Below are 26,056 nucleotides of genomic sequence, written 5' to 3' on the forward strand. Positions count from 1 at the left end.
TTCTGTAGTGGAAGGCCAAAGGGACCACACTAGAAGAACAGAGGAGCCCTTCTATTATAAACAACTTTTAAATCAGACAGTGTGGAGGAGCAGAGTTTTTTCTTTTTTCCCCCGCAACAGATTTCCAGCCAGTGGCGAGGAGCTGTTATTTGTTGATCTACAGTGAAAGTGTTTTAAATAATGGGCAATCCCTTCTGCTAAACAATGTATTATTTTCCATAAATGACGGCAAGTTCTTAAGTACATTTAATAACGTCACAATTCATAATGGCACGTAATAAATGTTCCCATTTACAGCAGATTCATTGTGTCTTTACCTATCACAGTCGTTCATCTTCTCCCCCTTTGATCCAGCCTAATGCCTCTGTGACCAGGGCTTGAACGAGGCACGAGTTGCACATTTCAGCTGCTGTATCTAGCCAGTGCACGTTTGGCCTGGTGGAATGCAGCTTTGCATTGCTGAGTGCAGTGCAGATTTATGTTAGTGCTGTGGGGTGTGCATGTGGCTAGCAGATGGTGGCATCCTGCACGTCTTTCCTGCATCAGCTCATAACTGCTTACGCAGTACTCCAGCCAGTCCCTGCAGAATCTTTAACAACGAAATACGCTGGAGTTCTTAAACACTATTACTTCAAATGTTTGCAGGATGGCCAACATCTAAATCTGTGACAATAAGCACATCCATCTCACTGTCGAAAACACCTTTGAAAATAACTGTCAAATAAAACCCAATTCTCATACCTAAATGACAGAATAGGTTGAATGCCATAGTGATTTATATTGCCATATAAAGCTGAACAGAGGATTTCAGCATAAATGTGTTTTGAGAATGCAAGGATTGTGAAGATGTGTTTCCCTCAAGATTCTCCCTTCAGGGACTGAGATGTAGTTTCTGTGGTCATCAAGTTACTGTATCAAATGTTTTTTCACGCACTGACAGTTTGTCACTTGTGTAAAATTTCAATAAAAAAGCTACAAAAATAGATTTTTTTTACAGTAACTGACAGGTAATTTGTAGTAAACACTATGTGCCAACAAGATTAGTTTAATTATCGTTAGACCATTGATCATCCAAAATGTGTGTGGATTTTATCTCCCTTTATTTAAAAGTTAAATGCTGACTCTTTGTAAAAAGTTTTTTATGGAAAGATTGTGTTCATGGAGCTAAATTCCATTGTCCTAACGGAACCTTAAAGCTGTAGCAGGTAACTTTTGTACAATGGAATTTTTATATATTAAAATTTTCACCATGTCCTAACAGTAAAATTTGAGACAGATAATCTGTAAATAAATAAATAAATAAATAAATAAATAAAGCTCCTCTGGCTCCTCCCAGTGATTCTACTGCCATTTTCAGATATCCACCGCTCCCGGTCCGAAACAACCAATCAGAGCCAGGGGGAGTGTCTGAGCAGAGTCAATCCCCCTCATGTATGTGCTGCTTACACCCTTCCCTCCTTACAACAGCTTTAATCAAAAAGTGATAACTAAAGTATTTAGGATAAAAAGATTAATATAGAAGTATAAATCAATGTTGTGAGCATCAAAGTTATAATGATTTTTTGAAGATTTTGAAGTATTTAAGTGAGGATTTAAAAGATAAACTTATAATGAGCAAAATGAAATTAATTAGTGTGAACTGAATTCAGCTGAGGGCTGCAAGGTGGCAGGCTGTTAGCATGTTGCTTCATAACAAGATGGTTCAGTGCTTCTGTCTGTTTACATTTTCTTCCAACGCCTGGGGAGGATTTGTCCAGGTGCTCGAGCTCCGTATCAGGGTCCAAAATCTGGTATGTTTTTTTGTTTTTTTTAACTCCACATTATACTAAAGAATGAGTATATATGGTTGTTTGTCCTTTTTGTCTTTGTGTTGCCCTGTGATGTACTGTGTCCCAGGGCATCCTGAGTGAACCAGTCCGGATCTCCTGCATTGCTTCTGGGGTTACAGAAAATAGATTATATTGAATTAAACCTGATAAATAAATTCAGCGGGACATATTTTGATTAAAGGGTCTTGTACTATGGGTCACTGGTCATGTACTATGACTTTACAAATTTCTATGCTAGTAGCTCACTATGGTTGTATGCAACGGTTTCCCGATTAAATTTTCACACCCTGTTGGCTTATTATATTTTATTTCTGTGTCTTACACTTTTTGCTTTATTTGTTAGTTAACAAAGTGTTTCTGTGTATATTTACAACAACATGACAACGTAACCGGAAGTATGATACTATGCAAGCGCATAATGAGTGAACAAGGAGAAACAATAGAATTGACAGACATATATACAACATTATAATTATGTTATAACTATGTGTTCATTCTTAGCAGTGAAAGTTAATGTCAGTTGATCTGGTTTCAGTTAGATTGCAAAATAAATTACCATTTATAAGATAATTTTCATACCAATATAAAAACATGGGAGCTTTCTTTGGTCTTCCTCCGAATTCAGAGGTGGCCAACCAGCGCCAGTATAAGATCCAACAGCATTGCAAAGCTCGACAAAAAAAAATAACACATTTTTAATAGCTCAAATGCTATATAACATAACCCTTAATAGCTTTTAAGATTTTTTTACATCAGATATTCCTTTTCCTTAACTGACTCAAATACAAATCAGTTTAACTTTGCTCCCCCTAGTGGATCAGTTGGCGTAACTGCAATAAAGATGGCTGAACTGCAGACATGTGTAGAGAGCATCGTCGTTGGACAAACAAGCTGAAAGCAGAAGGAAGTTAACATTTTTCTGCAAGTTAAAATGATAACCTTTGACAAACCTGTCAAGTCGCTGCGAGCTGCACAGGACAGGGAGAAGAGCCACATATGGCACGTTCACCATGTGTTCACCACTTCTGTCCGAAATTAGTTAATAACATATATTAAGCAAATGCTATCAATGTTGAACACAACTCACATTTGTGTAATAATGCTTTAGCATACAAAACACGACCCTTCCAGTTCAGAAAAAGCTTTACCATCTGATGATCATGCAGAAAAGCTTTCATAGATCTAATTTAGAAGGGTTTACAAACAGCTCTTGCATAAAACCACAAGAAACAGTGTCATATGCCTCTCTGAGTCCACTAAACCAGATAAAGGTGGCTGGGAAGCTTCCAAAAACCCATCTTTGCAAGATTTAAGAGCTGGGCCAGTTTTCCAAAATCAAAATGAATGTCATGCTTCTCCTGTGATTCCGATGTTTGCCACTAGTTAGACTCTTCTTTTTTGCATCCTGTCATGGACAAGCTGAAAAGTATAATCTCAAATAAGACAAGTTTACAAGATCATGGACCTTGAGGAAGTCAGACTGACTCTCATCCATTCCTAAGGCAATGTCACTGTGAGCTCAAAAGATGTTTCTAGTAAGTTAGTCGGACACCAACAATTGCCACCAGTTGACAGAGTTTTGTTTATTTGTTAAATCAGACATTACATTTAAATAGCAGCTGTTTAAATGTAATCCAATGGTGTGAATGTACCACCATTGGATTGCAAATGAACTATGATTCTGAGATGAAACGGTTGAATGGGTAATAAATCAAGTCATAATGGACCACTCTCATTGGATGACAACCAAAGTTGAAGAAAATCCCCCTTTGACCCAAAATTAACAGCCAGTCAATAAGACCAGCAATTGTAACAGTCATACATTGCATTTTAGCTAGAATTAGCATGTGGAAGAAAGTAATTTACACAGCCTCAAGTGCCGCCACATGGGAGCTTACCAGCGAATACTTAATCTCATAAAAACCCAGTCAGAGCTGAGTGTTCCTTCCCACACACCTTGAAATAGCACGAGGCGCATGGGTCGCATTTATGTGCAGACGCAGATAAACACACAGATGCAATCGGACGAGTACACAACCCCCCCTCCCTTAGCATACGTTTTGCAAGTGTTCCACTTAGCAAATCAGATCCCACTCTCAGAGTCTGGGAATGTACAACAGTGTGGTTTTGTGTCACACTTTGCACCGCGACTTTGGGAATCACCTCGAGGTACTCTGATTCATCAATGTTTGCGTGGGTGTGTGTGGTGTTGTATGTGCGCGTGTATACAGTGTCTGCATGCACCGAGTCAATGAGACCACAAGGCTCAGACCACAAGAAGTTAAGGACACTAAGTGCTGTGACTACTGCATGTATGTAGACACACGTGCCACCACAAATCTACACATGCAGGCACTCATGTGCAATAACACACTCAGCTCGGGAAAAAAAGCAACATTTGTCACTGAGGACAAGGTGGCAATACCAATGCATGCCGCTTCTAAGTATTTTTCTTACTCGTTTTTTTTTTTTTTTTTTTTTAGAAAAGGAGAGTTCTTCTCTCACCTCATTAACTCAAAGTAAAACACTATCAGGAGACACTCGGAAAATAGAAAGGAAATGAAATTAGTCTGTTTTCCATTCATTCATCATCCTGTATCTCTGCTTAGTAAGCATACTCCCGTTTAAAATAAAGTGCTGGTAAGAATTTCCAGCTCACTCGTTCACCAGAAAACTGTTTTTTTCCCCAAACGTATCAGCACCATTGATGGGATAAAAAGGAAATGACAAAAAGACTGAGAAGAGAGCTCCAGTTAAGGAAAATTCTGTTGGAGACACACAAAAAAAAACACTGGATTCTATGCATTTACTACTTATTAATAAAACAGGAATTGATGTAGGTGCACCTTCAGTAAGCGTAGCAGATGTTCTGGCAGCGTTTGTCATCTGAACCTGTTTTTGAATGGTGCAGGTATAACTCTGGAGGTATAAGAGACTCTCTGTGCGAGCTTGTACAGCTCCTGTCCACAATTCAGGGTATCCTAAAGCAAAAATACCAGATCATAAATTCTCTCTGACATATCAGTCTAGGAAAAACTGCAGCTCACTTTTTGCAAAACATCTGTCAAGCTCACTGGAGTTGCAGCTACTTCTATTTCTGACTCACAGCTAAGTATTAAATGTATACAATTCAAAACTATGACTGAGTTTTAACCCCCGCTCATCCTGCTGGGAGCTTTTTGTCTCAGAGTGAAGCTTTTCTTGATTTAGAAAATAGTTCATTGTTCATCTGTGCTGTATGGGTCAGAGTTGTGTATCTTCACAGCAATTCAACATCCTATTGCCATCCCTAACCTCCCATTTCCAAGTCTTTAGAATCTGGCATCTGAATCAGACGAGTTTGTTTATACGATGGGGAGTACAGTCCATGAGTTCAGTAGGGGTACCTTTGTTAAAGCTCCTGGATGAGAATGCGTTCATTATGTTTTGTTGCTCAGTGGTTTTTAGGTGAATGCTATCCCGACAGCCATCCCTCTAAGGTTTGTAAGACAGTCTTGTAATGTGTTTCAGGCTGAAATAGATCGATTTTGTATCTTGAGATCAAAAGCCACGATATCAGAATATGTACCTTACAACAGTATTTATACCTTTTGACCCTTTTCAACATTTTGTCACACTGACCAATCAGTGACTGCAAATTGCCCCCGAGCTGCACGCCCTTAGCTCTGACAACATTGTTGGGGTTTTACATTACCAACACATTGCAGTCAGAGGAATTTTGTTATAAAACATAGGTACAAATGTCTGTATGAAGGTAACTTAATTTTAGTTCATAGTTCCATTGTATGCCTAATAGATAAATTGAAGGGTGATGCTTATCACTTCTGGTGTGTTTTATAGATTTTGGATATACTCTATGTACTGTATGTTGCAACTTCTTGTTGTATAAATTGGGTTTTGTTAGCAGTGATAACCCAACAGGATTTTTTTTTTTGCACAAACGTTTAGTTTAAAATAACATTTGCTCTCTTAATAATTTCACTGTAAATTATTGCCATGGATAGCTTGATGGCAGCATGGAAACATTTACTGCAGTCTGTTGTAACTATTTTAAGTTACTAATACATTTTTTTAAGTTATATATAAACTGGGTATTAAAACTTGGGCTTTAATGTTGTGAAATAACTTCACTGACTTGATGTACAACTTATTTGAAAATTTTGTTCCTTGACGTTTTTGCCTTAATGTTGGTAGATGAGCCACAAAGCGAGCATAATAGAAATTCCTTACCCCATTTCCCATTGGGGGACAAAATCAGTTGTGCGGCAATTGCACACAAGGCAGGTTCAGGGATTAAGTTGTGGAAGTTTTATGCAAGGTTAAGTAAAAAAAACAACAACAAAAAAAACTTAAGCTTTGTGTCTTTCATAGAGCACCGTTCAGGTCCTCATCCAAAGAGCATAAAGGCACCTTGAAAACATGATGGTGGCAGCATGGTGTGGGATTCCTTATTTTTATCAGGGGCAGGAAAGCTGATCAGACTTGAGCCTTGAGGTGGGAGCAGAGGGTCCCTTGCAGCAGGACAACGACCCGAAACAGCGAGCCAGAGTTAACGAAAAGATGAATTTCTTAGATCTAAACATATTCATGTGTTATGACCCAGTCATAGTTCACACATAAATTAATTTAGCTGAGTTTAAACTATGCCGTTGAAAAACCTTAAATGGCATGAATATGTTTGCAGGACTCCGTGAGAAACATTCATTTTGTAACATGCAGTATATTATAGGTTATAGTAATCGTACATTTTTAAACTAAATATGTTTCAGCAAAACAAAGTATTACTGAAAGACATCTAAGTGAAAAGCTGAATATTAAATGCTTTGCATTATAACTAATACTTATTGAATGCATAAAACCAACTTATAATTGAGGAAGTTGTTTTCTTCGACAAAAGTAGTAAAGTAAACAATTTTTCCCAGCCAATGGTTTGTTGAGAGATTGTAAAAGGACAGCATTAATATCCCTTCAGAACTGCAAAAGACATGTTTGACAAGGTGTGTAAGGGTGTCTGAGACAATATACAAACAACTTTAGGCCAAAGGAAAAAAAAAGCTAACACATTTTAAAGTTAGTAGTATCATTTAAGGTTTAACTCAAGATTTAACTACATCCTTTAACTGAGGATAAATATCTAAGACTGGGTTTGGGAATTCTTGTTGAATGGACCGAACTAAAGAGCTTCAGACTTGCTTTAGCTGAGCAGTTTATGCATTTATCTGGAAGGAAATGCTCAGCCAATATTTGTGTAAGCTTCCTTAAAGCCAAGTGATAACTTGAGCTTTGATTATTCATCTCCACACTTATTTGGCTCTAGGTTTGTTATGACTACGTAGAATACCATTTTAATTGGCTGAACTGATGTATGACAGCTTGTTATCCTTACAACCTCCAGTTGTAAGGATAACGGGTATAGCGAGAAACCCAGTTTTCCCTCCCAATGGCAACACATTGTAGCTCATTCCAAGGCATTCCTAAGGTCTGAAGCGAAAGACAGTCGTTCTATAGTATTTTGGGTTTGACCCAGGGTGAAACCTTCAACATTAGTGAATCAGGATGCTGTATGGACATCAACTGACTCCTTTCGATGCAGAAGAGGAAAGGATTTACTTAAAGTTACAGTGGACAATCTTTTTTCTTGCTTCAAGTTCCGGGGGGGGGGGGGGGGGGGGGTCATCTTATCTATTGGTTGTCCCACATGCCAATCATTATGACACATTCACATAACACCAATGTGTGTACTCAATCTTACATAGTCTCCTAGGTAGGAGAAAGAGAGCAGCTAGCATGGTCTTGCACGTGTACAGTTCTTCAAAAAGTGACTTGGGTATTTCTTACCTACATTTCCGTAAAAATCGTTCACTATACTGTTAAGGTTTTCCCTGTATGACCGAGCTTCTCATCCAATCTCTGAAGGTGAACCCAGCCACCCTACAGATCAAGCTCATTTCAGACGCTTTGATCCAAGATGCTGTTGTTTCATGAACAACTTTCTTGTGTACAAGACACCATGATACATATTTAAACTACTCTGCTTTAAACAATGACTGATCTCCGACCTGCAGGTTGCAAGCCAACTTTTTCCAGTTTTGGTCCAACCCTGTATTAGTTGATGTGAACTATCTACAGTTTTGCAAGAGTGTTAAGTTTGTGGCTGTTTCTTTCAGCCAAAGAATGTCCGTGTTACTGCCCTAAAAAGTATTGTTGGCTGAGACTGTTGGTATTATCAATCTGCTTCATTAGATGTGACTCATTAGTTTGCTCTATGTGAGCCAAAAGTCGAAGGAACTTTGGGGGTTTGCGAGAGGGAAGGAAAAAGTATGTTTCTGCGCTTTTCTAAATTTCATCGCTGTTTGGAAATAATCCCAGAGGACTGATGATCAGCTAATGGGTGACTGATACAGCTAGCAACCCCAGGCAAGAGAAATATGCATCAAAACAGACATTGTGTGCGTGAGGAGACCTTCCCAAACTTACCATTTGGTTATGTTTAGACAATTAATATCCACAAATAGAGCTACATTAAAATTAAAGGTTAGAGCTGTTTTAGATTGCTAAAATGTGGGGCAAGTCTGACAAGCTATACGCCTGTCACCTCTCTGATGGGAAATCATTTTATTACATGTAAAAATCAGAACTATTTTTTGAAAAGGTAAAATAATTTACAGTATATAATACACTTGTGAGCTTATCTGAATAATAATGCCACACAAATGTTTCAAACACAAATATTCTAAACACAAATGGGGAGAACAGCATAAACCAACTCTCTGTGCAACTCTTGCAACCCTGGCTCTGACATTACTAGGCTCCACTTGTTGCTGATCCAAGCATGCTGGGTCTCCTGTGTGCACTCATTTCCTTCCTTTCTTCTAACAATGTAATGGTGAAGGAGAGGCTCAGTCTTGAAGAGCAAAGAAAGAGATGTGGGGAAGATGCAAATCTATCTGCATAAGTCTGTTATTACCAATGTGACAGGACTTTTCTAAAGAGAAAAAGAGTATCTATGAACAGATTTCGTTTTAGCTGCACTTACAGTATGTCTTTGGAGGCAGTGATATAAGTGCTACCATTGCTTCTGCAGACAGTGAAATATGGAATGCCAGTGCTGCCGAAATTTGACAAATATTTGGCTTGTGGACCCCAAACAAAATGTCCTATAATAGAGATAACCCCATGATGTCTTAGAGAGTCATAGAGAGTGGTTTGTCCTATAAAAAGAAACATAACACCTTCTAGTACCGTCACCCTTCAATCATCTCCATGATGTCAAACAGGTGGGTGTCCCTCAGAAACTTTGTTCATTGTCTTTAGTATTTATTGTTCTACTAATACTGTATAAGACAGTGATCCTAGCACTGTTTTCATATAAGATTTCTGACTACTATGCTGAATATTACAGGCATTTTCTGAACATATTTTGGTGGGGTTATTTTTTTTCTTTACTCTTTACTATATAAATAATCAAGATACAAATGGCCTGTCACACTTCAACTCAGTCAACACAAGTTATCTCAAGGCACTTTACAAAGTCAAATTTTATCAAATCATTCAGAACAATTGGTCAAAAAGTTTCCTATCAAAGGAAACCAAGTAGATTGCATCAACTCTTGACAGGCAACATTCACTCCTCCTGAGACAGCGCATAGCCACAGTGGACAGTCGCCTGCATTGTTGATGTCTTTGCAGCAATCCCTCATACTGAGCATGCATGTAGCGACAGTGGAGAGAAAAACTCCCCTTTAACAGGAAGAAACTTCGAGCAGAACCAAGTTCAGTAACAACAAATTGAATTTGTATTCAGTTGTTCCAATCAACTAATTTTGATGGCTAACGTTGTACTTACCTGCAATCGAGTACCTTACCTGCTTCAGACATTACAACGTTTTTTTTTTCCCCAAAGGTAAATGGTATCTGGTTGAAGTACAAGAATATGACAGTATATTTCCACTTTGCCTAACCCTAACTAAAAGCAACTTACTGGAATATCCTAATGTCTGCACTTGCACATGTACTGATGAGCAGGTGAGGACTTGCATGAAATTTTTCCGAATATAAGAATGCTTCTTGCTCTATATATACAACGCTGCATGAGCACATAGAAGCAAGAAGTGAGCATGTGTATTTTCAAAAAACAGTCTTTTAAGTTTAAAAAAAACAACGCTTCAGATTCAGACGGGCAGTTTGCCAGTAGTTTGTCACAGTGACTCCTCAAACATATTAGGAAACCGAGTTCATATTTTACTGCAGCATTATGATTGTTGAGCTACATCGAGTGAGACACAGAGAAAGTTTAACTGAACGAGAGAAAATAAGTTAGAAAGAAGATTAAAAAAGCAGTCAAAATAACAGGTTAGAAAGTGGAATTGATCAATGAAATCATACCACCACCAGTCATCCCCAATCATTGACATAAGGCAGAGATGTATTGGATAAAAAGGAAGGAAGCGGGAAGGAGGGGAGGAATGTGGGGGGGAAAGTCTGCTTATAGGGATTTCATTGATGCAGCATTTACCGGATGACAGAACGACTGGACACCAGGCCAAAATAGCTGTCAGAAGGCAGGACAAAAAATTTCCTTCACTTCTTTGCACCACTGACACATCCTCTTATTTGGCTAACGTTTAATGCCTTTGGCAGTAAATGACACTCGTTAGCTTTTCTGTTTTAGAAAGCCTGTGTTTTCAGTTTCTGTCAAACTCCATATGCATTTTATATTGTTCTCAGCAGACTCTGCAGATCTGCATCTGCGAATCTGCATTCCTGATGTCCTTTTGCATCCAATCTCATAAATCAATCAGTTCGCCCATAAAAAGATTTTAAAGGAATACCGGGTTAGTCCCTTGGTACTGGAAACAAGATTTTAATCGCTGGCTCCTGGAATTGTGTCTCCTCCTGCTCTGTCAATGTAATTGTGCTTCCATTGTCTTTTTCGTTCAAATAGATGGATTATATATGGTACCACTCTATTATGCAAACATGTTTAACGTATTCATCCAAGATTGCAAAAAAATAAAAAAATAAATAAGACATGGTTTATAGCCTTACTACTGTTCAGTCTGACTCACAGCAAACCCACATCCTTTACCCCTTGGAGGTGGAACGTAGTAATCTGAGCTAATTATATTGAACACTACAAGTATTTGGCAGAAACGTGTGTGATGTACGCACATTATGCCAATAAAAAGATTATATCAGCACGTGCAACTGCTCAGTTTATATTGTGCATCGATCTAATAAAGCCCTGCGCACACACACACACACAGCCCAGCATTCTTGTCTGCTGCACTCAGACAAGTTGATGGCACACCTGGCAAAATACAACGCTGCTATTACACAGGGGGAATGCCACACCTGGCAGGAGCGGGTATGATTTTCCACCTTTTAAATAAGTGCTGTAGTTAGGCTGGCACAAGGCAGCAGACTGGCATGATAGGGCAGGCTGCGGTTTCCGAGAGGGGAGGCGAGGAAATGTGAGGCGGAGACATTGTTTGATGAGGTTATATAAATTGGGGGGCGAGGTATTTTCTCTGCAGAAGCAGTGGACCTGTCTGTATGCTCTACCTCAGCCCTGACATGGACATGTGCCACACCCTGGAAGCGCTTTTCTCTGTAAAGTGTCAGCATTGGGCTGAAGGCTGCAGGGCTACAATTGTCAAATAAATCTAATAAAGGAAAGAGCATGTGGAAGGCAAGTGTTAACAGTATCATAACAGGTATAAGCAGAATGATTGCTGCTGCTACATTATAGTATTTGAACACAGATTTTAAAGCCAGCATGCTTGCAACATCTAAAACAAACAAACAAACTCAAATGATCTTGTTTCAATCTTCTACAGCTGATTCCTGCTCCTTGTCTGTGTCATAACATATAATTCCTCCTAGAAACACAAGTCTTTTCTAGCTGGAAACCACCACACTGAATGTCACAGCAAAACCTTCAGACAGCCCATATTGTGTCCAGATGAGGTCTTCAATCTCTGTGGTTTGTCTGTCCTTCAGTGTGTGTCCACTGCTAATACTGCTGGCTGAACAATTCTTCGCCGCTGGAGCTTTCTCAAAAGTTGAAAGCAAAGCTAAAGTAAAATTAATCAAATGCATGTGCACAACTGTGTCCACCCATGTGCACCGACCTCCACTGTGTGTCTTTAGCCATGCACCACGCTATGATTCATGCAGACACCAAACTGCGATTTTGGAAAAGCAAAGCTGTCAAACACACTTCAACATTCTGATCAATGACGCAAGCACTGTTTGCACCCTGAGATGTGAATAGCACCCTTCACTAAGTTAGATTCAAAGAAAAATCACACATTTGGCCTCACAGATATCCTGTGCACATACAGGCATAGAAGAATTGTAAAGATATTTTACCCACAGCTCACTCTTCTGTGCTGCACAGTGACTTCTTCAAACTCCAGAATGTCAGGTGTGCGGCAATCAGTCCTCTCCTTCCTTCGCCTCCCCTTTCCTGCACCCACTTCTCAACCTGTAGTTATCGTGTGGCACTAGTTGCACTCAGCTGTGGTGTGTAGTGAACTAAGACAGAGGGGGAAAAGGAGGAGAGATGGGAGGGATAGAAGGACAAATGAGTCCTGCCCAGACTGATGATAGAGGCTTCCAAAAAAACGCCCTCAGGAGAGAAAAGATTAGAACACGTCGCTTGAAGTTTAACTTTCTCATCACTGTGCTGTTTCCACTCGCTTATTTTACCAGCTTAATTTTCTTCTGTTCCATTGTCCCAGTAAGTTTTCCTAAAACCAATCTTGCCCTCCTGATGTTCTGCCAATCCTTAAACCACAATCTCTGCATGCCTTGTTCTCTGTCCCTACAACTCAGAAAATCTCTCCCTTCTGCAGTCTTTCCTGTTTTCATCCAAATTTGTCTTAATTCCCTCTGTTTTCCCCCTTGGCTGTCTTTTTGCATATACATACTATGCTTAGAGTTTGCCCCTTTCTGTCCAAATGACTACGTCTCTCCTCTCACAATCTGGTGTGCAGCTGTAAAATAAGAGACACACCTGTGTGTGCAACTGTGCATGTAGGTGCATTTGGGAGGTGGAGACCTCACTGTCAAGTAAAGTCAGAAATATTTTTGAGTTTACCATCCATACTGTTTTTTTTAGCTTCAGTCTGGATCCCAGAACACGTAAACTTTGACTATAAACTTATATTCTGCCTTTTTTTTCTCTCTCACTATTTATTGAAGTACTCATTTTATAGAAAATCACAGTTTATTTACTGGTGGCCAGAGCAAGCAGGTCCATCTCAAATTCATCTGGCAAATGCAAAGGACGACAGGGAATCTTCTGTGGAACTGTTATTGACTTAAATATGCTGACTCCAACAAATAATTACATGTGGTGTGCCACATGCTTGTGCTTTGTCTAAAATGTTATGCACTAATAATAAAAGAAAATTATCAAAAATCCTATAATTCACTTTGATTTTAGATTATATTGCAATATATTTCATAGTAAAAGCATATTATAAACTCAGTCTTATAATGTATGACTTTGAAATTCATCCATCCATTGTCTATACCCACTTTTCTACACTATCTCCAACATGGTCATTGTGCAAGAGGCAGAGTACACCCTGGACAGGTCACCAGTTCATCACAGAGACTCAGGACAAACAACCATGTATGCACACACTCACCTGAGGGTGATTTAGAGAGACCATCTAATCTAAGAGTCAAGTTTTTGGACTGTGTGAGGAAGCCAGGGTACCCCGAGAGAACCCACACAGGCACAGGAAAATGTAGAAAGATCCGAGGCCAGGGCTTGACCTGTAAAATCTAGAAATATGTTAAGATTGAATTACTGTTGGTCGCCTGTGGGGACTACAAAGGTCTGTGTTAGGTCCTAAATATTTTATAGATTGCATAGGATCACATGTCCTAGGAGATCAAGGGTTTCTAAAATACATCCCATCTGGCAGAAAACAAGCATGTGAAAATTAAAGTGACTTTAATTCCACTTCTCCGTGTGATTGCCGGATTTGCTATTTGTATGAACAAGCAGATGAACATCTGTATCCAATAAAGTGGCTGATGAGGGTAAAAGTGATTATATAAAAAAAGTAGTTTTAATACCCTTATAATTCTGCCCACATTTTTTTTGGTCTATAATTTCTTTGACTGTTCCCTAACTGAATTTCAGCTTGTTTGCAGTTGTTTCACAGATGTTATTGCTCATCGAACAAAACGTATTCTTGCCAAAAAGAGGGGGAAAAATGGACACAGCAAAGCATGGGCACTAGATAAGAGTGATACGCACATATACACATTAGTCATAGCCTTGACAGCAATTCAACTTGTTTGTTGGGGAGAGAGTGCACGTGTTTTAAGGTTAAAATTACTGGGGGGTTTCACTTGGGCCCTGACCTCATTAAATTGAAGGCAAATTGAGAAAAAAAAAATCTATGCTTCAAAATGTTCATTGAAAGTCCAAAAAACATGATCTACAACCTGTCCCAACTTAAATGTACTCAAACATTTGGGGGGGAAAAAGAGACAGGAACAAGAGCTGGTTTCCAGTCCAGCTGTTAAGTCATCTCATAACGTGATGTAGAGATAAACCAGAGCGCCGCTGACATCTTACCGATCATGTTAACACATATTGAGTTTCATAAAATATAACAGGCCAGAGAAAACAGCACTGAGCAGGTTAAAATTCTGGGTCACCAAGACCAACTTGACAATCATCTTGACCTGTTTTATCAGCACACATGGGATATCTCCATGATGACTATCAGCCACATCTTCTGTATCCTTATCTGCGGTCACATGCACTTTCCTTCCTCAGACGAGGATTACTGCGATACGATTCCTTTTCTCATTCTCCCCCATATTCCCAGGGAGTAGTACTTGAATCAAACTTGAGTGGATGAGAGTAGAAAATGATTCAGTGCTTAAATGATGAGAAAAATCCTGTTTACGGCTTTGGGGGCCTTGACCTATGAGTCACTGCAGTCTTCGAGAATTTCACACAGCTTCCTCTCTTTGCTGGAGAGCTATCCCTGTCTTCTATTATCCCTGCTGGTCTAGTTAAAACAGTCTTAGCTTTGGTTTTTCAAAACATAGATTTATTCTGTTGTAAATATTTTATTAGGACTGTTGTATAAATGTATCTGTCAGTCTATGTATTTGGTGATACTTGAAGGGAAAAAGTGCTGGACAATCCTCAAATTGGAAGGTTCTCGGTCAAAAAGGATTTTTTTTCTGCCATCTGTTTATTTTGTTTTTTAGGTACACCAAATGAATACACCTGCCTATGATGTGAAACCTAAAACTTAATGTTTTGGGAATCAAGTGGCCGAACTGAGCTTCCTTTGGAGGGTGGCTGGGCTCAGCCTTAGAGATAGGGAGTAGAGTCGCTGCTTATCTGCATTGAAAGGATCCAGTTGAGGTGGTCTGGCCATCTGATCAGGATGTCCCTCGGGCACCATCGTTTGGGGGCTTTCTTGGCACCGCCCACTGGGAGGGGAGACCCCAGGGGTAACCCAGAACTAATTGGAGAGACTATATATGCCATGTGGCCAGAGAATACTTTGGTATCCCCCAGAATGAACTGGAGGATGTTGCTGGGGAGACGGATGTCTGGGCTTAGCTTCTGGACCCGTTTCCCCCGCGACCTGATCTCAGATAAGCAGAAGACGAACGATGGATGGATGGATGGATGGATGGATGGATGGATGGATGGATGGATGGATGGATGGATGGATGGATGGATGGATGGATGGACGGATAGATGGGAATCAGGATAAGAAATATGAAATGTTTTTCATTATTGGACAGAAGACTATCTCCAGCAATCTGTTACAGTAGGTGGTGGTGTATCTGTTAAGATTTCAGTGATTGGATCAACATCTTGGCCTTTGTCACACACTTTTAGCAAGTTTGACAATCTTTGCCTGAGGGGTGGAACACTATCTGAAGGGGCAGAATGTAATAAGTGGTCTGCTTGGTTTGCAACAGTGTTGAGATGCTTGGTTTAAATGAGGATCAACATAATAAGTTAGTGGATGGGGATGCAGTTCTTAAATTGATATTTTTAAATGCCAATTTGATCGGGTGTTTTCTGGCATTCTTAAACCTTTACAATTATTATGTAGCTTGTTAGCATATTTATATTTGATAAAAAGCACAAGTCTCACAGAATTTGCATCAGATTATATGACCACTCATACAGCAGTTGCTGGTATCTCACATACTGAATTACAAATGAAACAGTGTGGCAATTTTAAAACTTGATTATTTAAAACCAATGAAATCCCATGTGCATTGCCAAGAAAGCTCGATGTTTTTCACATTTTGCAAAGTGACAACCAAAACTTCAACCTATATTGATGAGATGTCATTTGACAGGACAGTACAAAGTACATAATTGTTAAGTGGAAAGAAAAAAATGTTTTCAGGTGTTTTTACATAGAAAATTCTGAAAATTTACGGTGCATTTGTTTATAGCCCCCTCTACTTTATTTTACTCAAAATAAAATCGGATGCAACTAGTTGCTTTCACAGGTGACCTTGGAAGAAAATAGAGTCGAGACGGGTGTAATTTCATGTCAGTATAAATTAGGACTGAGATTTAGATTTTTTTTAAAGTTAATTTTATATATTAAATATTTACAGAAAAATAAAACACAGTAATCACACTGTAAAATGTAAACCGATATGCCATCTAAACTACAGTAAAGAAAAGATTTCCAATTAAATGCACAATGATCTGCGAGCTGCAAAATGCTCCCCTCCCTCTTGCCTTGGCCAGAAGCAGACAGAAATAAACAGGGCACCATTTATTGGGGCGTTATGTGATGAAACAGTGATGGGAAACTGAAGTAAAATTTGACCAAACCTGAATGAAATAGCTTCAATTCCAAGATCAGAATGTACTTCGGCTTTCAGAGTCCTGGCAGAGAGACATTATTTTGATGCAGGTATGCTAGAGAAGGGAAGCAACTAAAAATTTCATGATAGTAGCTCTAAAGGATTGGAATGAGCAACATCACAATAGGCAATGTAATTTACTCCAAATACTAAAATGATTCAGTTGCTTTCTCAAATATCACTCCCATTCCAACATCACAGCAAGGAAAATTCTAACCTGTTGTAATAAGTGTAAACCCTGGTTATATGGTGCCATTGCATTCATGGGTTTTCAACAATTCACTGCAAGTCCATCCATCCATCCATCCATCCATCCATTTTCCTACACGCTTTATCCCTGTTGGTGCCTATCTCCAACTCTCAATGGGCGAGAGGCGGGTACACCCTGGACAGGTCGCCAGTCTGTCGCAGTCACTGCAAGTCTTTCATGGATATTTGAATTTAACCAGTTCTTCTCTTTATTTTGGGCATAACATTATCACCACCTACAACCAAAATAACCCTGACGTGTGAAGGCATGGACTACACAAGACCACTCAAGTGTGGTGTGGCATCTTCCTGCAAGATGTTAGTAATAGTTATTTTAAGTCTGATCAATTGCACAGAGGGGCATCGATTGGGTTGGACTTGTTTGTCCAACAAATCCCACAGATGCCTAATTTGATTTAGATACAGGGAATCTGGAGATGAAAGAAAATAAGGGGAATAAGCATTTTTGAGTTCCTTAAACTATTCCCTGAGCATCTTGTGATTTGTGGCAGGGTGTGTCATGTTGAATTGATCCCTGATACATGCCACCCACTAACAGATCCACCTATGAAAATATAATTCAAGTTATTTCCAGTGGTCATAATGTTAGACCTGACAGATGTATGATGAAGAATGAATTTTATTAGGCCAGAAGCTCCCCTTTAAATTTCACCTAAACAAATACGATGGACATCAGGTTTGGTTAGAGAGTTTTCAACCATCTTTCAACCACATTTAGGCATGAATAGACATATTTATGTGAATGTCTTTTCCCATTTCACTTTTAACCGCAATTTAAAAGCTGTTTAGACAGATGCTAAAATTATGTTTTATATGTTTAGTAAAACTGCTTGAGGGGTTGCTGATACTTTCTATTACAAAAACATACAGCTGGTATTAGAGCAAGAATGGGAAAAATCCCATAGGCACTTGTACAAAATAGAAATAATATCAAAATAATTCCTATTCAGTGCCAAATCATCCTACAAATAAAAAAAAAACTTACTGTCATAAAGCCAAGCTCATGCCAGCTATCAAGAAACATTTACTTCACCCCAGCAGTACCAGCGATTTGTTTCGTATTGAAGAATGAATTTAGCATTTTGGATGTAACTCCAGTTCTACTAGTGTGCTTTGCCAATTCTGCTGTGTTTATTTCCTATAGTTTTAAAAACCGCCGAACTCTCTCCCAGACTGTTTTTGATAATGCAGTCCACTCGTTTTCAGGTTCGCTTTGCAGTGAAGGCAGTTGCTGCCAGTGTTGGAATAGTATTTTTTTTTCCCCTGCAGGATTTTCCGCTATTAAATCAGGCTTTCCACTATCTGCAGGGATGTGTATGTGTGCTTGCATTTGCACAGGAGCCATTAGGACCGCAGTCTCTGAAAAATTATTAGCTAAAGTATTCCCCATACTGGCTTGATTTTCCCAAAAACACAGCCAAAGAGGAGGTGCAGCAGTTTTTGTTTCTCTAGGATGACTTAAATTAAACTAAACTGAAAGATAATTATGACATTTTTCCACACTGACACTGAAGAATTACTACCTAAACCACCTCTAAGCTCATTATGACCCTTAACCTGAAGTACTGTATGACTTAGATGTGAATCATTTTCGTATGCACTGGGGTCCCACGTGACTCAACATGTGGTTAAGTATGGTTTAAGCGTATATTGTGATAAATGGTTTGAAGAGAAACACTCACTGGAAATTTTTGTGCATCGCAGTTCCAGTTAAGAGTTAGGCTTACCAGCATCCGCAGGGGGCCGTATTAACATACGGGATAAAGGTATGAGGAGGTGGAACATTGTGATTTGGTAATTCATGAACTTTAGAAAACATTCACATTGACAAGAATCATTTAGTCATCACAAGTAAGGCAACCCCAGGACCAAAAAGTCAAAAGATTGCCCACAAATACGTTTTTTTTTTGTTTTTGTTTTTTGTTATCGAAGGTCTGGCCAAACGTTTGACTGGAATCGTGTGTTGAAATTTTTAAATGTTTAAATGGCAACAAAGGAATAAAGGATCTCTTTTCTTCTGACATGCATCACTACCAGTTCCAAAAACACCATACTGAGATTTTTCTTTCTGTCTGGCAACAACGCTCCCGCTTGTTTGAACATTTGCACCCTTTTTTTTCTAAAAGACAGGTGCTTCAAATAAATTAAAGGCTGCAAAATACCCAATTATCATGACCTCATCAAATGTGAAATGCAATAAACCATAAGTTCATGCAGGCAAACTGCCGTCAGATCAGGACAGACTTAAAAGATTCCAAAACGGCAAAGTGCAGCATAGCTCTGAGGATGATAAATTACAAAAAGAACCCTTTCTCATAAAGGGTCTATCGGCAGAGAAACTAGAAATGTAGCCCTCGAGCTAAAAGACATGTATGTGCATTATAAGGGTCATTTGAGCAGATAATAAGTGGAATCCAAGCCCAGCGGTGTTAAATTCTTCACTGGGTGACTGAACTAAAAGGTAAAGCAAAAGGTGTAGATGTGTTTTTGTTGAGGTGGATATGCCTGATGTAACAACGGTGAGATTCAGCTGTACTGGACTGGAATGCACTGAAGTCAATTGGTAATGTTTCCATTTGGTCTTATCATAGCTGGAGATATACAGAGCTTTGGAAAAGGAACTTCGGTTAATGTTGTGGGGGGGCTATGTGACAGATCAACACAATGTGAGTAAATGAAGATTTAAAGTAGGTTTTAAAACTTTTTTACTAATGAAATTCTGAAATTTGTGGCATACAAAGTTAAAACTTTCCAGAAACATGTTTCGCTGCCTTAACAGCTGCCGTCTTTAGGCTTTGCCTTCACCAGATTTGTACATACTGGAATTTGTAGGCATTCTTCTTCATGAAATTGCTCAAGCTCTGTCAGATTGGACGGAGAGAGTCCGCGGACACCAGATCTCAAGTTCTGCCACAAATTCTAGACTAAAGGACTTTGACTGGGCCATTCTCACACAGGAGTAAGCTTTGATCCTGTCATTGTAGCTCTGTTTAAAGCGGTTGACTCTCCTTTCCAGTCAGAAGTCTTTTGAAGCCACTTGTTGATTGTCCTCCAGGATTGCCCTGTATTTAGCTCCCGTTAACTTGATAAGCTTAAATGGCTTTTCAAGGCATCTCCCACAGCCTGATGGTACCATCACCATGTTTCACAAAAGAGATGGTGTTTCCATGTGGATTTAAAAGTTATACATCAGTTTCAGTGGATGTCGAAAACACTGCAGACACTGGGAAGTGTATTCATAGACAAACAAAATTTACTTTTTATTATCCATTTTATTATTATTCGATTAACTGCGGATTGCAAATAAAAATTTAGACTATTAGCATTGAGCAAAATATGTTGTACTGGAAACACACAACAGCATAATGCTTCCACCACCATGCTTTACTTTGTGGATTGTGTTGATAAGGAACAGGGTAAAATGCTACTGTTCTTTCACGCATTATATTTTCAATGTTTCCTGTGTCTACAATTTCTCAAAGGCAACATGTGGCACGAGTGGAAACAATGCACTGACCTTTGCAAATTAATCGATGGTTTGGAAATCAAATGGATTTGTTGGACATTGGATAAGAGCTTTTTACCCATTTTTACTACCCCAAAACTAGCTAAACAACAAGTTATGCTATGGTTTATCAATTTTTACCAACTCAATCCGTGAGAGGCAGGGTACAAATGATAAACAATTAGGCAACCAAATACAGTGACAAATTAACCTGCATCCATCATTTTGAATGATGGGAAGAAGCCAGAAAAGGACCCATGCATACACAGGGAAAACATGCAAACTTCTCCCAGAAAGGCCCCAAACATGATTTCAACCCTCTTGCAGCAAGGCAACAATGATACAAAATGATCAGCAATGCTAACACTGAGTGGAATACAAGTGTTTCTTTTTAAGCATGTTACCTTTATATTTTGGATGTATACATTATGTCACATGCTTTTATAAAGGTATCCTTAGTACACTCATACATTCAGCGTACAGCCTTTGAAGATCAAACACTGTTATTTTATCTGTGCATGACATAATATTTGATTATTAATTTTATTGGACATTTTAAACAAGAATCGTTATTTGAAGTCATCTGAAATGTGAACAACTTCCATAAAACACAATATGACACCAGGAGGAGGCTAAGATTACTACAAGGGAAAGAGCATGTTTTCGTATTATTTCATTTCCAAAACATGTTTATGTAACTAAACCGTGCAACCTTATAACTGCAGAATTTATCCAACACAAAAAACCAAAGCTCTGCCGACTATTAAACATGAGTTGTGATCACCTGGAAGGGTTTCTTCACTTTCTGTCACTTTGCGTTCTCTTCATCCACCCCCTGCTGTGCCCATGTGGGGGTGAAGGGTGTCAGACAGGATGGGGATGAGACAGGATAGGATGAGGAGGACGTGCGACCTAAATATGGCTATTGCAGCCTTGGCCACAGGGAGACAGAGAAGGGGACCACAGACCTCAGCAGCGTACAATTATCCAAAACAAGAAAGTCAAGCCAACCTCCTCTCACTGAGACTCACGACACGAGTATTACGGAATAAAGCCAATGCAGGATTTTGCTGTCCCTCACCAATCCGCAACACACTTTCAGTTTGTTGTAAACACATAATGATTTGCAAAACCCCTTCACAGCGTGCATGGTGGCACTACAGCATGATGAGCAATCTAAATATAAATATCTACCACTCCTTATAGCACTTGGAAGACCGTTGTACAACTAAATATATCTCAGGAATAACATCATTACCGCATGCGTTAGGCAAATAGCCAAACCCCAACAACGCCGACCGTTATAAGTGTGCACTTCAAACCGTGTAACTTCTGACACAGAGATAAGGTCTTCTCTGCCTTTGGAGTATATAACTGGGAGTAAAATGTTAAAGGCCGCCTGAAGCTGGCACCAACTGGCATTCCACAGGACCAGCCAGGGGCTTCCCGAGGGAGTCGGCGCCTGAGCGGCAGAGCACAATTTCCTCATACATTGCTTTCTGTTGTACCTGAGAAGGCCGCGTGAGTGCTGCAGTTCAGATTGCACCTAAAGTGACCGATTGTTTGCATACATGCAGCGAACTAGATCAGAAGGTTTCCACTCCCCGCTGGACCTGGAGGACATCCAGCTACAGGAGATCCATCCAGGCTGGACAGGCTTGAAGAGGCTCCCTCCTTCAGGGAGGCCCAGAAAGGGAGAAAGATCAAAGGCTGGCCAGTCGCTGCGCACTCAAGTGGATGCGGGTGTGAACATGTTACAGATGAGAGAGGATGCCAGAGAACCATCTGGGGTTATATAATAATACCGAGGTCAGGTCACAATAATATGGATGTATTGTTGAAATCATTTCACTAAACAAATGTAAGAAAAGTATCTATTTTATGTATTTTTCTAAATCTTATCACATTGAATTAATTCATATATTCATGTTTCAGTTTTTATTTTTCTCCATTGTGGAAGGCTGGATATTCTCCCAGCTGTCACCAGACTGCAGGAGGGGTACACGTACGTCATCTTAAGCTTTTCCAAACTCAGATTTCCAAAGTCTGCGTCCTTTTTGATCAATTTTTAAGCGTTAACATGTGGATTTACGAAAGAAATTTCTACAGTGGCCAGGCTTTTTAAAAAAAGAACCTGCAAAAAGTCACAGACAGAATAAAACTAATGGGTGGGTGGATGGATGGATGGATGGATGGATGGATGGATGGATGGATGGATGGATGGATGGATGGATGGATGGATGGATGGATGGATGGATGGATGGATGGATGGATGGATGGATATTTAGGACAGACTGATAAGTAAAAAACATGGATATACAATAAAACTACAGCTACCACATTTGCAAAGTGTTTCTGCTTTAACATCCAGCTACTTGAAATGTAAAAAAAATATATATTGTCCATTTTTTTAATTTTCTTAAACCTATCACAATACCTTGGTACATAATACCCAGAACCTTGTACAGAATGATCATAATCCTTCAATTATCATAATCTTTGACCACAAGAGCAGAGGTTAAACCTTTTTACTTAGCTTTCCTAATGCTTGTACTCCAACAGCGCCTTAGGGAAAGTAGTAAGAAGGATCTTTTAAGCAACACTGACGAGTGAATACCTTTTGTCAAACAGATCATGGACCTTCAATGTAAAAACAACTGTACACAAGGGCCGTCTGTTTGACTGGTGTTAAAGGTGTGGAAAGTTTCAGATTAATGGTGCTACTGATTTCCTGTCACTGAAGAGATGAATGACAAGAAGAAAGAGAAGAACAACAAAGCACAATGGAATAGGCTCTTTGAATCAATAGAATAAGTGGGGTGGAATGAACTGAAACAAATATGATGAGGAATTTCCATTGAAGACATTTTAATAAATTAAATAGTGTAAATGCTCTTTATTAAGTAATCACATAACTTAACTACAGATTAAACAAATGGTCCCCACATTTTTTTCTGATTGTGGGATGTAAAATCATAATAATCTGTCCAGTCAGTTCTGTGCACCATTAACTATTTAAAACAAAATGTAATCAGGCCCTTGTTAGTGGTTCAGACATTATATTTTGGCCACATGACCAATGCTAGTTCATATCTACTAAGCATTTGAACACAGACTAGAAAATACTTACAACTGAGAGTATTGTCATTTTACCCAATGTCAAACAACTACATATTTATGTGCAGACAGCGGAGTATAAATATAGGAGATGAAAAAAAAAACTTGACTTTCTAATCATAAATCTTCCAGATTATCTGCATTGGTAGTGCATTACCACAATCTTAAACTTTGGAAATCTCATGGAGCATTGCTCAATTAATTATCTGACACCAAACCTGCCAAGAAATGGGCGTGGTGGAAAGCATTAACTTAATCAGAGAAGAGGTCAATGCGACCACGGCAACTCTGGAGGAGCTCCAGTGATCCACAGCTCAGGGGGGGAAATCTGTACATCAACTATTAGTTTTGTACCCGTAAAAGCCAAGTGTTTATGGCACTGTGCTGGGTTCTCACCAGTGCATTTCAGCATATGCTGTCAATTACCAAAATGATGCTGTAATTTGGCATTTTACTCTGATCTTCAATCAGAGTAGCAGCTCTTGGGCTGACATATGGGCTCCCGTTCCACAGGGTATCCCCGACTGACCCATTCACATCTGCCCAAATTGTTGCACTTCCGCTGACAGCAGCGCACAGCCCAATGACGGAGTTCTGTTAGTCTGAGCTCCTCCTTTGAGCTGCACCGCGCAACACTCCACAGCTTGGTCTAATAAATAAATACTGAAGCAACAAAATAACAACCCCCACGATATTTACCATTACGCTGACAAAAATCCTGGTGAGAACAGTGCTATGACAAAAAAAAAAAAAAAATAAGGAAACGCGCAAGAAGTCTTGATAGCAGTTTTGCCTTTGTTTGTTAGTATGGAACAAGATGTTAATTGAACCACTGCCAATTCCTTCCAGTGCTTTCCAGTTCAATACATTGAAATCTTTACCGTTGTCATTTTTGCATCACCGTAATACACATCTTTATGTTGTTCTGTCACATGAGTTTCTTGGCTCTTACCCTTTGTTCTGACAAGTCTCAACAAAATATACTGACGTCGGTAGCGTTAAAAAATGTGAAAAAGTACAAAGGTCATTAATACTTTTCGGAAGCCGCTATACATCAGTGATCCCTGTCCATGACTAAGATTTTCCTCTCATATACCAATAAACCTTTATTACCCAATGCCACGGGTATTGTGCAACAATAGCAGGATAACTCTGCACACATCTCAACAACTTTATGCCTTGCTGGTGAAGATTCTCAGTCATCCAGCTCATGGTCATTCCAAAGAAAGTAAAAAACAAAGCAACTGGACTTGTTTTCCGTAGTTGAAGTTTTCTGTCGTTTTTTTTGAATTGAGAAAGCTTCCTGGAGAGGAAGCGGAATGTCTTCAACTACGGAAAACAAGTCCAGTTGCTTTGTTTTTTACTTTCTTTGGAACTTTATGCCTTGCATTGTTTCATCTTGGGAACTTGGTAGCAAGACAGTTTTTTTTTTTTAAACTATCTCAAGTAAATAGCCTGAGGTCAGTGGCATACTGTATGTACTGTATAGGCAGTCATTATACTCCCCTTCAGATAGATCTTGAATTCAGAGCAGCGTTCAGCTCTCATTGTTGTATTACTCACTGTGGTCATCTTTCAGCTCATAAAATCAAAAAGCTACAAAAAGACTGTAATTTTGTAGACGTGTAATTTACCTGTTTAGGTTTATAGCTTTAGGTTAACCCTTAGCATAAAATTATGTCCGACTTAGCCTGCTGCTCAGAGCAAAGCCAGTCAGCACAAAGATCTTAGAAGAATTGTTTGTAGGTATGTTTGAGTCAACTGTATGCGCAGAAGCTAAAGTGTTGTATGTGGGATCAATCCATCGTCAGTCAACCCACAGCTAAGTTTAAGTCGCTGTAAGCACAGCTGGGTCTATTACTTTCTTGAAGGGGCTCACATGAGTTACAAACTTCCATTCAGTAATGCTTTCCCATCCTTAGATCATTCTTAGTACTCCAGATTATGGACTGCTTCCTTAAATAATATTTCTAATATTGAAGTATTCACCCACATCTATGTCAATACTATGTAGATGCTGGTAAAACTCATCATTTCAGAGCAATAAACTGAAAATTAAACAAATGTGTTTAAATAGAACACCATCTATTGACTCAGATTTCAAAAAAAGTGTTCCTGACTTCTCCAGAGTGATAAGTGAGTCAAAGATCCACTCCCTCTTCACACTAACAGACCACTTGTCTATCACCAGCAAACATTAAACAAGAGTGTCACTGTGCATGTCTGGTCGTGAAACTGGGATTCACCCTCAGGTCTGTACGCCCCATGACCCCCTAACTCACTCTAATCACGTCAGTCACGCAGCATACTTTCAACCTGGGGAAGGAAGACCCAACACATTATAAAACCTGCACAAACAACTTCTTACACAAGGTGTTTTCAACCGTTCATATTTACAGGTACTGCAAACTTCCCTTACAGAGCACACTAATAGGTATTAGGT

The sequence above is a fragment of the Fundulus heteroclitus genome, chromosome 2 (assembly GCF_011125445.2).
Source record: "Fundulus heteroclitus isolate FHET01 chromosome 2, MU-UCD_Fhet_4.1, whole genome shotgun sequence".
Classification (NCBI taxonomy): Eukaryota; Metazoa; Chordata; class Actinopteri; order Cyprinodontiformes; family Fundulidae; genus Fundulus; species Fundulus heteroclitus.